The sequence below is a fragment of the Papio anubis genome, chromosome 1 (assembly GCF_008728515.1).
Source record: "Papio anubis isolate 15944 chromosome 1, Panubis1.0, whole genome shotgun sequence".
NCBI lineage: Eukaryota > Metazoa > Chordata > Mammalia > Primates > Cercopithecidae > Papio > Papio anubis.
Window position 1 is genome coordinate 2,602,237 of NC_044976.1, and position 15,163 is coordinate 2,617,399.

Sequence of the window (15,163 nt, forward strand, 5' to 3'; positions counted from 1 at the left end):
CCCGCGCTCCCTCCGACCTGCAGGGCTGTGCCAATCCCGAGGCCTTAGTTCCCCCGAGGAGCCAGAGCCAGGCCCTCCCTGGACAGGGAGAAGGATCTGGGCGGGGGCCTTGACCCAGGGAGTTGGTTACTAAGCAGTTTCGATGGTTTTCCGAGGGACAGCTCCCTGTGGCCCTGAGTTTGTCAGTCGAGGGCTCCTGACCTGTCGCGGGATCGGTCCCAGGTAGAGAAAGCTCGGGAAGAAACGGTCCGGGCCGGCCTGGAGGGAGACACCTCCCGCCCCCTTAGCTCCTGGGCCGCCGCCTCCTGCAGCCCCTGCCTCTCCCGCTGCTGCTTGGACTGGGGGAGCGATGATTACCTTCATTCAGCTTGTATTTTGGTCTGGACACTAGGAAATAAGCCCACGTAGTATGCACATGTCTGCTACATAAACAGGGGACAGGTAGACCATCTTCAACTAGCAAGGGTGCAGGGAAACGCATTGCACCCCAAACTTCTGACCAGAGGTCATTTGCTTCCGAAGGTGCTGCCATCTGTTTATCCACTGTCTGGACGTTTGGAAATGGTTCAGGCTCATTAACACAATGCTTTGGTTTGTGTTGTTTTGTTTTTTCTTGCTGTCGTTGCTGTTTATTTGTTCAGGCTTAGCTCTGGGGGAGGAGAAAACAAAACGCATGGCCTCTAGCGCTTACTGAGCGCTGAGCCACCCCTCTTTGGATTTATTCGGGAAAAGATTAAAAAGCATTGCATTAAGAACAGGACATGGTGTTTGAAATGTTGCCATATATGAATGTATGCATTACGTATGTAGTTTTTAAAATAAGATAAAAAGTTGGCTGGGCACAGTGGCTCACGCCTGTCATCCCTGCACTTTGGGAGGCTGAGGTGGGTGGATCACCTGAGGTCAGGAGTTCGAGACTAGCCTGGCCAACATGGTGAAACCCAGTCTCTACTTAAAATACAAAAATTAGCTGAGCGTGGTGGCAGGCACCTGTACTCCCAGCTACTCAGGAGGCTGAGGCACAAGAATTGCTTGAACCTGGGATGGAGAGGTTGCAACGAGCTGATACCACGCCACTGCACTCCAGCCTGGGCAACAGAGCAAGACTCTGTCTCAAAAAATAAGATAAAATGGCCGGGCGTGGTGGCTCACACCTGTAATCCCAGCACTTTGGGAGGCCGAGGCGGGTGGATCACGAGGTCAGGAGATCGAGACCATCCTGGCAAACACGGTGAAACCCCGTCTCTATTAAAAATACAAAAAATTAGCCGGGTGTGGTGGTGGGCACCTATAGTCCCAGCTACTCGGGAGGCTGAGGCAGGAAAATGGTGTGAACCCGGGAGGCGAAGCTTGCGGTGAGCCAAGATCCCGCCACTGCACTCTAGCCTGGGCGAAAGAGCGAGACGCCGTCTCAAAAAAAAAGAAAAAAAAAAAAGATAAAATAAGATGAAAAGTTGGTGCCAGAGGCTGCAGTGTGGCAGCTGCCTGTTGTCAGTCAGGGGTTGCCTGGGGTGAGTAGAAGGAGGGCCTGAGCAGGGCTTGTCTGTGCACCGCAGCCGCCTGAGAATGGCCAGGGATGTGAGCCCTGCCTTGCAGTCATTCTTGTGAAGGCTACGGCGAACAGATAGCTGTCTCCGAATCCCGAAGGCCAGTCCCATGGAGAAGCTGGTCTGGCACAGTGGTTAAGGGAGTAGTGTGGAAGTCAGAATGCTGGGGTTCAAATCTCCCCTTCCCTATTTACTCCAGCAAGTCACTTAACCACTTGGAGCCTCAGGTTACCCATCTGCAGAGTAGGGTAATAGTTCCTGCCTCAGAGGGCCTCAGAGGCTTGGAGAACAGTCAGTGAGGTGCCATCCGAAGGGCTTGGGAGAGTGCCTGGCACCAGCTCGGTGTCCCCACATATGATGGCTTTGGGTCCCAGGCTCTGTTCCAGAGCTGGGAGAGCTAGGAGCCCTGGGGAGAGACCCGGCTCTTTAGTAGCTGGTAGCTATCTCCAGGGCAGGAGGGATGGCAGCAAGGCAGGCATCTGCCTGAGGCATGGGTGGAGGCCGATGGCATCTGTCAGAAGTATGCACTGGGGCAAGGATGCCTGGTTTCGTATTTATTTATAGGGCATGCCCCACCCAGGTCCAAGAATGGATTGATAACACTGAGCACATGTGAAAGGCATAGCTCAAGTAGAGAGAAGAGAAGAGGCTGAGGTCCGAGAGAGGAGCCACACACCCACTCGAGAACGTGGACGAGGCCCTGCCCTCGCCCAACAGCGGTGTTAACCCTGAAATTCCGAGCACACCAAAGTAACATCGCAACACGGTAAACCTTGGGTTTGCAAAAAGTCAGAAAAAGTCTTCAAAACATCCTTTAAGGCTGGGCACGGTGGCCCACACCTGGAATTCCAGCACTTTGGGAGGCCGAGGTGGGTGGATCACGAGGTCAGGAGATCAAGACCATCCTGGCTAATACCGTGAAACCCCGTCTCTACTAAAAATACAAAAAAAATTAGCCGGGTGTGGTGGCGGGTGCCTGTAGTCCCAGCTACTTCGGAGGCTGAGGCAGGAGAATGGCATGAACTCGGGAGGCAGAGCTTGCAGTGAGCCGAGATCGCACCACTGCACTCCAGCCTGGGTGACAGAGTGAGGCTCCGTCTAAAAAAAAAAAAAAATCCCTCTGCTCATTGGCGTTTGAGTTAAGACAGCTTATACCAAAGTGGGCTCGGATGGACATACGCATGTGCTCACAGACTTCCTGCCTGCCCTCTGCCTGACCACTCTGTGCTCAGTATTTCTTTGCAGGCTGAACACTCGCTCATCCAAAGTGCTTTCTTTTCCTGGACAAGCTGCACATCAGAGACCCAAAGAAGAAAATGATAATCCAGCCCAACTCTTGTTTTTGAATGTCTATAATAACTCACATTTAGCCCATGGTGGCTGTGAGCTGGTACGTAGCTAAAACGTTTACATTTTTTCCCTGTAATCCCCACAATAGCCCGTTGAGGTTATACTATAATTATGCCCATTTACAGATGAGGAAACTGAGGCTTCAACTGGCTATTCTACTTGCACAAGGTCACACAGCTGCAAAGTATGGGAGTGAGGACTCCAGCTATGACCATGAAGCTGGGCCTGGGGCTGCCAAACCATCGTTCACCTGAGTCTGCCATTGGCTCAGGCCCACTGCAAATACAAGACACGTCCCCCAGACACCTAGAACCGTGGAACATTCATCCCAGAAGGGCCCTTCCAGACCATCCAAGCCAGGGGTAGAGAGTCCAAGGTGCTGTGAGCCTGGATGGGGAAAAACGGCACCTTGTATTAACTTCAAATTTCAGCATTTCCTCCAGTTTTGAATGTAGTCAGCAAACTAGTCATAGCAGTACCTGTGACCTCACCAGCAGGAACCATTGATATTTTCACGGTGTCCGGTGACTGCTGCAGCACCTTAAAAAGTGGTTCGTGCTTGTTGCTCAGTTACAATTACGGCGGTGATTAGATCTGCTCTCAGGCTTATGACTTAATGTATGAACAAAGAAACACATACAATCACCTCCCAATTTTGCTTTTTAAATATTAGGGTCACTTTTTTAGTTTTCTCAGGCTGCCGTTACAAATGACCACAAAGTAAGTGGCTGGAAACAATGGAGAGTGTTTGTCTCACAGTTGTGGAGGCAGGAAATCTGAAGCCAGGTGGGGGTTGGGTCGGGTTCCCTCGGAGGCTTTGAGAGGGGGCTGCCTCCCTCCTAGGATCTGGGGGGCTGCCGGCCATCCTGTGGTTCCCGGGCATGCAGATGTACCATCCAGTCTCTGCCACTGTCTTCTCATGGCCTTCTCCTCTGTGTCCCTGTATGTCTCTCCATTTCTGTCCCTTAGATGGACACCTGTCCTTGGATCGGGGGCCTACCTGGAAAATGCAGAATGATCTTATCTTGAGACTTTTACCTAAGTGGCGTCTGCAAAGACCCTGATTTCAAATAACATCACATTCTGAGGCTCGTTCCAGGAGGCTGCATCCAACCCACTAGAGCGGCTGAATTTCAGTAACTCGCCATCCTGTGTATTTTGTTTCATGTATTTAAAACATTCTCCCAGACAAGGCGTCTGAGATTCCCCAGGCTGCCAGAGGGGCCGTGGTGCAAATAGGGAAGAAGCCAGGTCTAAGCCACGCCCGTCTTTTTAGGAAGAGGATCAGGAACCCGGACACTGAAGGTCAGGGTTGGGCACAGCCGAAGATGGGCAGCCCCCCTCTCCCCCAGCACCTCCTGCCTGGCGCCTCCTCCACAGCCTCTGCATCCTGGAAAACAGGCCGTTCCACGCACTCCAGCAGCTCCTCTACCTGCTTGGGCAGGGAACTGCTTGGGCCATATAGCCCCCAGTTAGGGAGAGAAACCAGACACATACTGAACAAGAAGCCCCACCAGGAGAGGTGAGACCTGGGCCCCAGCCCTGGACCTGGCCGTGGGTACTACAGAGGGTCAGGGGGCATCGGCCTGCACTGAAGGGTCTGGAGAGGCACCTCTCAGGGAGTTGGGACAGAGAGGAGACGCCGTCCCAGTGGTGACCTCCAATGAGGCCTGGAGAGACCAGATGGCAGGAAGGGCCTTGCTGGGGCCAGAGTGAGGGCACAGAAGGCAAGTCTCATGGAGCAGGGACCATGGAGGGGACATGGGGGACACTAGATGGACAGTGGCCGGAATCAGGTTCCCCAAAGAGCAAGCTGTGGAGAGGGGAAAGTTGCCTCCCTCTTCCCAACTGGATTCTTAGACTGCCAATAAACGATTGACAAAAGACAGACACACAAGAGACAACAGTTTTAAGGCTGTACCTATGCCTGGAAGTGCCATAAAAACAGGAGACTCAGCAGTAGCCAGATGGGAGCAGTGCAGATGTCCGTCCTCAGCGACAGAAAGGAAAGGGGGCCTGGGCTTCTGGGGAGCGGTGGAGACAAACGAGGAGAGGGTGAGGGAGGAAACATCTGGGTATAAAGGCTGCCTCGTGGTGAAGCTATCAGTCTTTTGGTGAGAAAATGTGTCCTGGCGCGGCTCTCTTCCTGGCGCACATATCATTACTAACGAAAATGTCCTTTATAGATGTCAATTTCCTTTAGAAAAGAGAGTTTTACACTTTATTTTAGGGAGTTGAGCTTTTCTCTGTTGGCTGGTTCTCAGTTTCTTTTAGCTCAAAGTAATCAACATGTCAACATGGCATATTTTGGGGTGGCATATTCTGGTTTCCTACAGTCATATTTTGGGGTGACGTATTCTGGTCTCCTACAGTCACATTTCGGTGTGGCATATTCTGGTCTCTTACAGTCATATTTTGGGGTGACGTATTCTGGTCTCCTACAGTCATATTTTGGGGTGGCATATTCTGGTCTCCTACAGTCATTTTTTGGGGTGGCATATTCTGGTTTCCTACAGTCATATTTTGGGGTGACATATTCTGGTCTCCTACAGTCACATTTTGGTGTGGCATATTCTGGTCTCTTACAGTCATATTTTGGGGTGATGTGTCCAGAGTCCCATTGTTTCCTAGTCTGAAACTTCCCCAAGCAGCTCCATGGTATAGAAACTGGGTTGGTGTGTTGTCTTGTAATGCTTTGAAGAGGCATTTCTTAAACACAAAAGAAAAAAAATGCTAATCATTGGAGCTGACTAAAAACTCGTTTCTGGGTGTGGAGGCTGTGGCAGGGCCGGTTTGTAGATCCTGGGCTCCGAGCGTCCTCTGCGGTTTGGTCTCTGGTGATGTCTGGGAGGCCCACACAGCAACAGGCATGAGGACCCTTCACACCTGGGCTTCGTGCTTATCTCACTGATGTTTATTTCAAGTCATCCAGCTTCAGTTTGCAGGATTTCTGGGCAAAGGGCAGTTTTGTTCTTCATGATTCCAATAAGAAGGGTGGGAGAAAATTGAAAGTGTTAATTTGGAGAGTTGCAGCAAGATACTGAAGGAAACTAGAAACATCAGGAACCAGTCCAGTTTATAGACATCAATAGATAACAAAACCCCAAAGAAATTAAACAGGATGAGAATCTAATATGGGGCACACACTATGGCTTTCTACTGAAATATATGTTCTCTCTACATCACCTCTCTTTCTACTAAAAATAATCTCAGTAAGATTATTATTATTATTACTACTGAGATGGAGTTTCACTCTGTCGCTCAAGGCTAGAGTGTAGTGGCACGATCTCGGCTCACTGCAACCTCTGCCTCCCGGGTTTAAGTGATTCTCCTGCCTCAACCTCCTGAGTAGCTGGGGTTACAGGCACGCACCACCACGGCCAGCTAATGTTTGTATTTTTATTATTTTTTTAAGTAGAGACAGGGTTTTGATATGTTGACCAGGCTGGTCTTGAACTCCTGACCTTACAGGATCCACCCACCTTGGCCTCCCAAAGTGGCTCACTCAGAGAAGCTTAATCATCCCCTCATATTTTACAGTGCTCCTATGCAAATTTAGTTGATCAAATAAGCCCAATTTATTTAATATCTTTTTATTTTATTTAACAAAATTTTCCCTTTAACATTGGCAAAATAATCTATCTTTTTATAAGGAGAGAAAAGAATCCTTTTGAGATATTCCAGGGAAATCCCAAACGTTAATTCGGGGTCAAAAAGACTTAATTTAGAGTGTGATTTTGGAAAGTTGTCAAAATGTCAAAAGGTTTAAAGCACTTGATTAAATGGAATCCCAGGTCATCATGAAATAATATTTAATTCTCATGTAATCAAAGTAACAATGAAATATTCAAAGAGAAATGCAGAAAGTTAGATAGTTTAAAATAATCTTAGATCTGGCCGGGCGCGATGGGTCACGCCTGTAATTCCAGCCCTTTGAGAGGCCGACGCCAGCAGATGGCTTGAGCCCAGGAGTTCGAGACCAGCCTGGGCAACATGGTAAAGTCCTGTCTCTACAAAAACTACAAAAATTAGCCAGGCATGGTGGCGCATGCCTGTAATCTCAGCCACTCAGGAAGCTGAGATAGGAGGATCCCTTGAGCCCAGGGAGATTCATGCCACAGTGAGCTGAGATCGCACCACTATACTCCAGCCTGAGCAACAACAAAGGGTAAATACACACACACATTTTTTATATATATATATATACACACATAATACATCTATGTATTATATACACACACACACTCTATGTGTGTGTGTGTGTGTGTGTGTGTGTATATATATATATATTTTTTTGTTTTGTTTTGTTTTTTTTTAATTAGCTGGGTGTGGTGGTGCTCGCCTGTCTCCCAGCTACTCAGGAGGTTGAGTCGAGGCTGCGATGAACTATGATTGTACCACTGCACTCTAGCCTGGGTAACAGAGTGAGACCCTGTCTCAAAAAAAAAAAAAAAAAAAAAGAACTAGTTCACACCCATGTTTCCTCCTGCTGCCCCAAATTACCGCTCTCCTTGAGCAGCCCCTGAAGGTGGAGACCAGGCACCTGCTGGAGCAGGAATTCTTCCTTCACTGGCTTCTGTTGGGGCACCGGTATCCTGCAGCTGTGGCATCCACAGGGAGTAAGGCCAGCCACGGAGATCCTTTCATGTCACCAAGCTGCAGGGGAGGAAAAGTGACATCAGACAGATTAACAGGAGAAAACCCATTTTAATGATATGTCCACAAATGGGAGTCCCACACGAAGATGAAACTGGGGGAAGGGGCCAGATGGCAGAGGCATCTGTGTCATCCTGAGCTGCAGGAAGATACAGGGGCGTGGGGCTGCTGCAGGCTGGTGTGGACCAGCTGTAGCAGGGGAGTTGCCTGGTGAATGAAGGTGCTCGTCATGTGGACATGCATCTCTCAGGTGATCAGAGTTGCCTGGAGCCGCTCTCCTCCCGACATAGCGACCTTTATGACTGGAAATGTCTTTCATTTCTCTCCCAGACGGGCAGCTGGGCAGAGCCACCCCTGTGTCTGCAGTTTCTCAAAATAATCGATATGCCCAAGGCATGTTTGGGGTGGCACATTCTGCCCCCTCCAGCCATGTTTTGGGGTGGTGTGGTGTGTCCTGAGCCCCAACACAGGTGTCAGGGCTGTGGAGGGGACTTCACAAGGGGGCCTCAATGGGCCTCTACAGGCCTTGGAGATGGAATCAGCTCCCCGCAAGGCCTCAGGACAGACCTGGCTGGGGAGTGCAGGGAGGCGTCCCTGGTGTGAGGACAATATGGGGCTGCCTCTTCCAGCCTCTCTGAGGGTTCTCAGAGAAAAATGAAGTTTTCTTTTGTAAGAGAAACTTATCTCTGCTTTCCCTGGTTTCTCAGATGCCACCATGCCACATTTTGGGGTAGTGGTATGTCCTGACCCCAGTCAGTGGCCGGCCCACCTGCCTCCATGCCACGGGCTCTCTGGGGAGGCCACTGCTGTGTCCCCACTGTGAGCTCGATTTGAGCTGCCTGTGGGACCTGAGAACCCCCAATGGGTGGCACTGGCAGACTTGAGGTGCCCAGGTGAGGCTGGTGCAGCCCCTCTGCCCTGCCAGCCCGGGCACAGGCACCTGGGCATTGCGACTCCTACCCTCCTATCAGCCCAGATGCGGGCCTGAGCCAGCAGGGCTCCCACCCAGCCCAGGGTGTATCCCCCTGCCAGGGGCGCTGCACTGGACAGGAAGGACCCACCTGTTTCCCTGCCCAGTACCAGCTGCCAGGCCCCCCGTGGCTCAGGGCGCCTGTGAGGAGGGGTGGGGGCTCTAATAGCTCGCCCGCTGCTCCGAGGTGTCAGGCAGGGTGGGGATGGCACCTGGGGAAGCCTGGGCTGAGGGGGCAGGCTGCCCCTCCTGCAGGAGAAGTGCCATGTTTCACTGGGTCCTTTGGAAAGGGCAGGGAAGCTCCCGCTCGCCTGTACTGCACCATTTCCTGTGATCTTAGCAATGACTTCCTGGCTCCATTTTCTCCACCAGCCTGAACACGTAAGCCAGACCTGCAGCTTTCTCTTCCACGGCCTCCTGGCCTCAGGGTCCACCTGGCTGGTGCCCACTGGCCGGACCGGGACCTGGTTGTTTGGGGGACAGGGGAGCAGCCTTGCTCCAGTGTGGGTCCTCCCTGACTGTGAGACGGTTGGGGAACAGGGGTTGTTGAGTCTGCGGGAGGCCTTGGCTGGGCCAAAGAGAGGGGTCTGTCTTCTGCACAAAACCCAGCCACTCTTGCCAGATGCAGTCAGGCTACAAAGGGAAGTTGTGCGCCCTCTTTAGAGGCAGGTGATTCCTGTGAATCCAATGACCCAGATAAGGTGCACGATTTAGCGGGTAGGGCAACTCACCGTCCTCTCTTTGTGGTCCTTGCCGTTTGCACCGTGCGCAATGCAGGGTGGAGTCAGCCCGCAAATTACAGGCGAGAGGCTCTGCAGTTATTGTCAGTTAAACAGGAGATGCAAACTCCGAGCTAGTTAATGAGCTGCGGTCTACCATGTTCACGATTCGGTGCATGTCTCTCCTTCCTGCTATCACAGTCTTTGCCAGCTGCCATCATGACCACCAACCAGTCCCCTCATGATTGCACGAGTCTCCTGTCATGTTTTCTTCTGGAGTGAGGCTCCAGCTTGCTTCTGGGTTCTTAATTTTTGATCAGGGACAGCTCCTTGACTAATTATTTGGCAGTAATGAGGGAGGACAGTCGAGTTGTGAAAGTCCCCCCAAGCTTTTAGAAGGAAGCTGCAAATTAAAACACGAGGTATTGGTAAACAGGATGCTAACTGGATTAATATGAAAATGATGAATTCTGATAAAAATAGCAAAATACACCGTTGTAAGATTGAGGCCAATAGAACTCCAAGAATGTTGTCTAATGTTCCGCTGGTTGATCTGATATTTGAAAGTATTAGAATAACAGGAAGAGTCTATTCTTGGCCATGAAGTGTACAAGATTTATGCAAAATAGGACTTTAAAACCAGAAGGACTTGATATGAGTGAGATTATGTAAATCATTCCTATTCTGAAGTTTCATAACTCTCTGCCCCCGGATCCTTTGGATCTTTTGGATCCTTTTGTTTGTCTCTCTTTTTTTTTTGAGACGGAAGTCTCGCTGTTTCACCCAGGCTGGAGTGCAGTGGTGCGATCTCGGCTCACTGCAAGCTCCACCTCCCGGGTTCACGCCATTTTCCTCCCAAGTAGCTGGGACTACAGGCGCCCACCACCACACCCGGCTAATTTTTTGCATTTTTAGTAGAGACGGGGTTTCACCATGTTTCACCATGTTAGCCAGGATGGTCTCAATCTCCTGACCTCGTGATCCACCCGCCTCGGCCTCCCAAAGTGCTGGGATCACAGGCATGAGCCACCGCGCCCGGCTGCTGGAACTTTTAATAAGAAATCTCAGGTCAGGCTTTCAAAAGCCTCTTGAAGCTAAGAAGTCAAGCCAAGGACGTGATATCAGACTTTACCTGGAATACCTATAGATTTGGGTGGATTCCTCTTTCTCAAGGTTCCCGACATATTCTTGAGAAATACTGCCAAAAAAGGACAGTCTTTCCTCGACCTGTGAGGCCACAGAAGCCCTTTAATTCAGGTACAAGGGCAGTTTTGTTTTCCTCCAAGAGGTTTCATTGGCTCCATAAAGTCAACCTTAGTTCCTTAAAGCTACTCACATCTGATTTTATGCACATCACTCTCAAATATGATATTCCGGTCAAACACTTGGTAAGCTAACCAATATTTCCAATTGTTTCCTATTACAAGGGAGCAGATTCATACTGAACTTAAGCAAATAACTCTATGGCCATAACAACAAAATTGCTAATAGTTTCCAAATTCTAGAGAGATCAGGTAGGGAGAAAAGTCATTGTTTCAATTTTGCTTACAAAAGTATAATGTACCGGAATGCTGTAAGCTATAAGTAGTTTCTTCACTTACGTTCTGGAAATTCTTGCCATGCAGTGGTGTGATCTTAATGTATCAGAAACCTGTACTGGTCAAAGTCTTCCCCATGAAATCTTCTTGAAGACACGAGACTTTAGGATTACAGTTGCTTGCAAAAGCTTTCAGGAAACCATCAGAGCGAAACAATTAACTGTGTATGACAGAAAGACTTAAAATGGCCTTGGCTAAAGATATGATGAGATCACTATAATGTAACTGATGAGGAAGTTTGGTTATTCCTGTGGTGTATAATTTTTTCTTTTTTTTTTTTTTTTTTTGAGACGGAGTCTTGCTGTGTCACCCAGGCTGGAGTGCAGTGGCCGGATCTCAGCTCACTGCAAGCTCTGTGAGCCCAGGGAGATTCATGCCGCAGTGAGCTGAGATCGCACCACTATACTCCAGCCTGAGCAACAAAGTATAAATACACACACACATTTTATATATATATATAAACATAATACATATATGTATTATATACACACCCACACTCAGTGTGTGTGTGTGTGTGTGTGTATATATATATATATATATATATTTTTTTTTTTTTTAATTAGCTGGGTGGTGGTGTCACTGCCTCCCAGCTACTCTGTGAGGCTGGAGGAGTCGAGGCTATGAACTATGATTGCACCACTGCACTTCCAGCCTGTAACAGAGGAGACCCTGTCTCAAAAAAAAAAAAAAAAAAAAAAAAAAGAACTAGTTCACACTCCATGTTTCCTCCCATGTCTTTAAATTGGTCAGCTTCTTGAGCAGCCCCCTGAAGGTGGAGACCAGGCACCTGCTGGAGCAGGGGAATTCTTCCTTCACTGGCTTCTGTTAGCACCAGTATCCTGCAGCTGTGGCATCCACAGGGAGTAAGGCCAGCCACGAGATCCTTTCATGTCACCAAGCTGCAGGGGAGGAAAAGTGACATCAGACAGATTAACAGGAGAAACCCATTTTAATGATATGTCCACAAAATGGGAAAGTCCTCACACGGTTACAAACTGGGGAAGGGCCGATGGCAGAGGCATCTGTGCCAATCCCGGAGCCGCAGGAAGATACAGGGGCTGCTGCAGGCTGGTGTGGACCAGCTGCAGCAGGGGAGCTGCCTGGTGAACGAAGGTGCTCGCCTGGCGCGGACACAGCGCTCAGGTGATCAGAGCGCCTGGAGCCGCCTCCTCCCGGCTACAGCACCTTTATGACTGGAAATGTCTTTCATTTCTCTCCCAGACAGCAGCCAAGGCAGCCACCCTGTGTCTGCAGTTCTCGTGTAACACTGACATGCCCAAGGCATGTTTAATGCGGCAGACATTCTGCCCCTCCAGCCATGTTTTGGGTGGTGTGGTGGTGTCCTGGATCAACGCAGGTGCTCAGGGCTGTGGAGGGGACGCCGCCAAGTGGCCTCTAGGGGCCCCTATAGGCCTTGGAGATGGAATCAGCTCCCCGCAAGGCCTCAGGACAGACCTGGCTGGGGAGTGCAGGAGGCTGCCCCTGGTGTGAGGACAATATGGGCTGCTCTCTTCCAGCCTCTCTGAGGGTTCTCAGAGAAAATGAAGTTTTGTAAGAGAAACTTATCTCTGCTTTCCCTGGTTTCTCAGATGCCACCCATGCCAGATTTTGGGGTAGTGGTAGCGTCCTGACCCCAGTCAATGGCCGCCCACCTGCCTCCATGCCACGGGCTCTCTGGGGAGGCCACTGGCTGTGTCCCCACTCGGCCAGAGCCTCGACGGAGCCCGTGATGACCTGAGAACTCCCCAATGGGTGGCACTGGCAGACTTGACAAGGTGCCCAGGTGAGGCTGGCAGCCCCTGCCCTGCTGCCAGCCCGGCACAGCACCTGGGCATTGCGACCTCACCTCCCATCACCCAGATGCGGGGCCTGAGCCAGCAGGGCTCCACCAGCCCAGGGTGTATCCCACTTCTGCCAGGGCTGCCAGACTGGCTGGTGAAGGACCCACCTGTTTCCCTGCCCAGTACCAGCTGCCAGGCTCCCCCGTGGCTCAGGGCGCCTGTGAGGAGGGGGTGGGGGCTCTACTGCCTGGGCTTGCCCGAGGTGTCAGGCAGGGTGGGATGGCACCTGTAGCCTGGGCTGAGGGGGCAGGCTGCCCCTCCTGCAGGAGCCATGTTTCACTGTCCTTTGGAAAGGGAGCAGGGAAGCTCCTGCCTGCCCACTGCACCACATTTCCTGTGATCTTAGCAATGACTCCTGCTCCATTTTCTCCACCAGCCTGAACACGTAAGCCAGACCTGCAGCTTTCTCCATGGCCCTCCTGGCCTCAGGGTCCACTCTTGGCTGGTGCCCACTGGGCCTTGACCCCGGGACTTGCCACTTGGGGACAGGAGCAGCCTGTTCAGTGTGTCCTCCTGACTGTGAGACGGTTGGGGAACAGGGGTTGCTGCTGAGTCTGCGGAGGCTCCTATTGGGCCAAAGAGAGGGGTCTGTCTTCTGCACAAAACTCCAGCCACTCTTGCCAGGATGCAGTCAGGCTAATGAAGGGAAAGCCAGGCGCCTCTTTAGGAGGCAGGTGATTCCTGTGAATCCAATGACCCAGATAAGGTGCAGTCAGATGAAGCTGGTAGGGCAACCCCACCGCCCTCAGGTCCTTGCCAGAACCCAGGCGCACGCAGGGGTGGAGTCACCAGAAATTACAGGCTAGAGGCTCCAGTTGGCTTGTCAGTTAAACAGGAGAGATGCAAACCCTGGAGCTAGTTAATGAGCTGCGGTCTACCATGCTCACCATTCTGCATGCCTCCTTCCTATCACAGTCTTTGCCAGCTGCCATCATGACCACCGCCAACCAGTCCCCTTCTGCTGATTGGCACGAAGTCTCCCCGTCATGTTTTTCTGGAGTGAGGCTCCAGCTTGCTTCTGGTTCTTAATTTTGGATCAGGACAGCTCCTTGACTAATTATTTGGCAGTAATGAGGAGGACAGTCGAAGTTGTGAAAGTCCCCCAAGCTTTAGAAGGAAGCTGCAAATTAAAACACTCCAGGTATTGGTAAACAGGATGCTAACTGATTAATATGAAAATGATGAATTCTGATAAAAATAGCAAAATAATAATCACAAGATTGAGGCCATTGTAACCAGAATGCCATGTCTAATGTTCCGCTGGCTGACTGATATTTGAAAGTATTAGAATAACAGGAAGAGTCTATTCTTGGCCATGAAGCCGCATAAGACTTATGCAAAACAGAACTTTAAAACCAGAAGGACTTGATATGAGTGGATTATGTAAATCATTCATATTCTGAAGTTTCATGTAACTTTCTGATCCCTGATCCTTTGGATCCTTTGGGTTTGTCTCTTCTTTTTTTTTTTTTTTTGAGACGGAGTCTCGCCTGTCGCCTAGGTGGAGTGCAGTGGCGGATCTTGGCTCACTGCAAGTTCCGGCCCCGGCTCACGCTTTATTCTTCCTGCCTCAGCCTCCCTGTGCAGCTGGGACTACAGGTGCCCACCACCTCACCTCGCTAGTTTTTGTATTTTAGTAGAGACGGGGTTTCACTGTGCTAGCTGTGGGATGGCCTTGATCTCCTGACTCCTCGATCCACCCACCTCAGCCTCCCAAAGTGCTGGGGATTACAGGGCGCGGACCACCGCCTGGCCTCTTTTTAGACAGAGTCTCACTCGCCACCAGGGCTGAGTGGCGGGTGGATTTCGCTCACTGAAACCTCCACCTCCCAGGTCAAGCAATTCTCCTGCTCAGCTCTGAGTGGCTGGACTACAGGTGGAACCACCATGCCTGCCTTTTGAGACGAGTCTCGTCACGCCCAGGCTGGAGTGCAGTGGTCGGATCCCCAGCTCACTCGCAAGCTCCGCCCCGGTTCACGCTTCATTCTTCCTGTCTCAGCCTCCGAGTGGTTGACTACCGCCAATCACACCGCTAGTTTTTATTTTAGTAGAGATGGGTTTCAATCTGCAGGCTAGCCAGGATGGTCTGACCTCCTGACCTCGCGTGATCCCACTGGCCTCGCCTCCCAAAGTGCTGGGATTACAGGCTTGTTTCACCAAAGGCCTCGCCTTTTTTTTTTTTAAAGAGACAGAATCACCAGGCGCAGGGCTCTCACACCTGTAATCCCAGCACTTTGGGAGGCCAAGGCACGTGGGATCACCAGGTCAAGGGTTCGAGACCAACCTGGCCAACATATAGTGAAACTCCGTCTCTACTAAAAATATAAAAATTAGCTGGGTGTGGTGGCAGATGCCTATAATCCCAGCTGCTTGGGAGGCTGAAGCAGGAGAATCACTTGAACCCAGGAGGCAGAGGTTGCAGTGGGCCGAGATCGTGCCATTGCACTCCAGCCTGGGCAACAAGAGCAAAACTCCATCTCAA

The 15,163-nt window shown here is 50.8% G+C and overlaps 1 protein-coding gene and 1 long non-coding RNA gene across 4 annotated transcripts in view; one reads left to right on the forward strand and one right to left on the reverse strand.

Moving 5' to 3' along the window:
* TP73 (tumor protein p73) overlaps positions 1-15,163 on the forward strand; it is a 91,400-nt gene that overhangs the window by 869 nt on the left and 75,368 nt on the right. The window lies entirely within an intron of this gene.
* LOC103888144 lies at positions 3,462-10,995 on the reverse strand. Of its 2 annotated transcripts, none has more exons than XR_004182350.1 (5): positions 10,844-10,995; positions 9,255-9,645; positions 7,401-7,553; positions 4,819-5,869; positions 3,462-3,893 (listed from the first exon to the last, which is right to left on the reverse strand). It is a non-coding gene; the product is annotated as an uncharacterized LOC103888144 (long non-coding RNA). The 2 variants fall into 2 exon arrangements; XR_004182344.1 differs by having other exon boundaries at positions 3,462-3,897.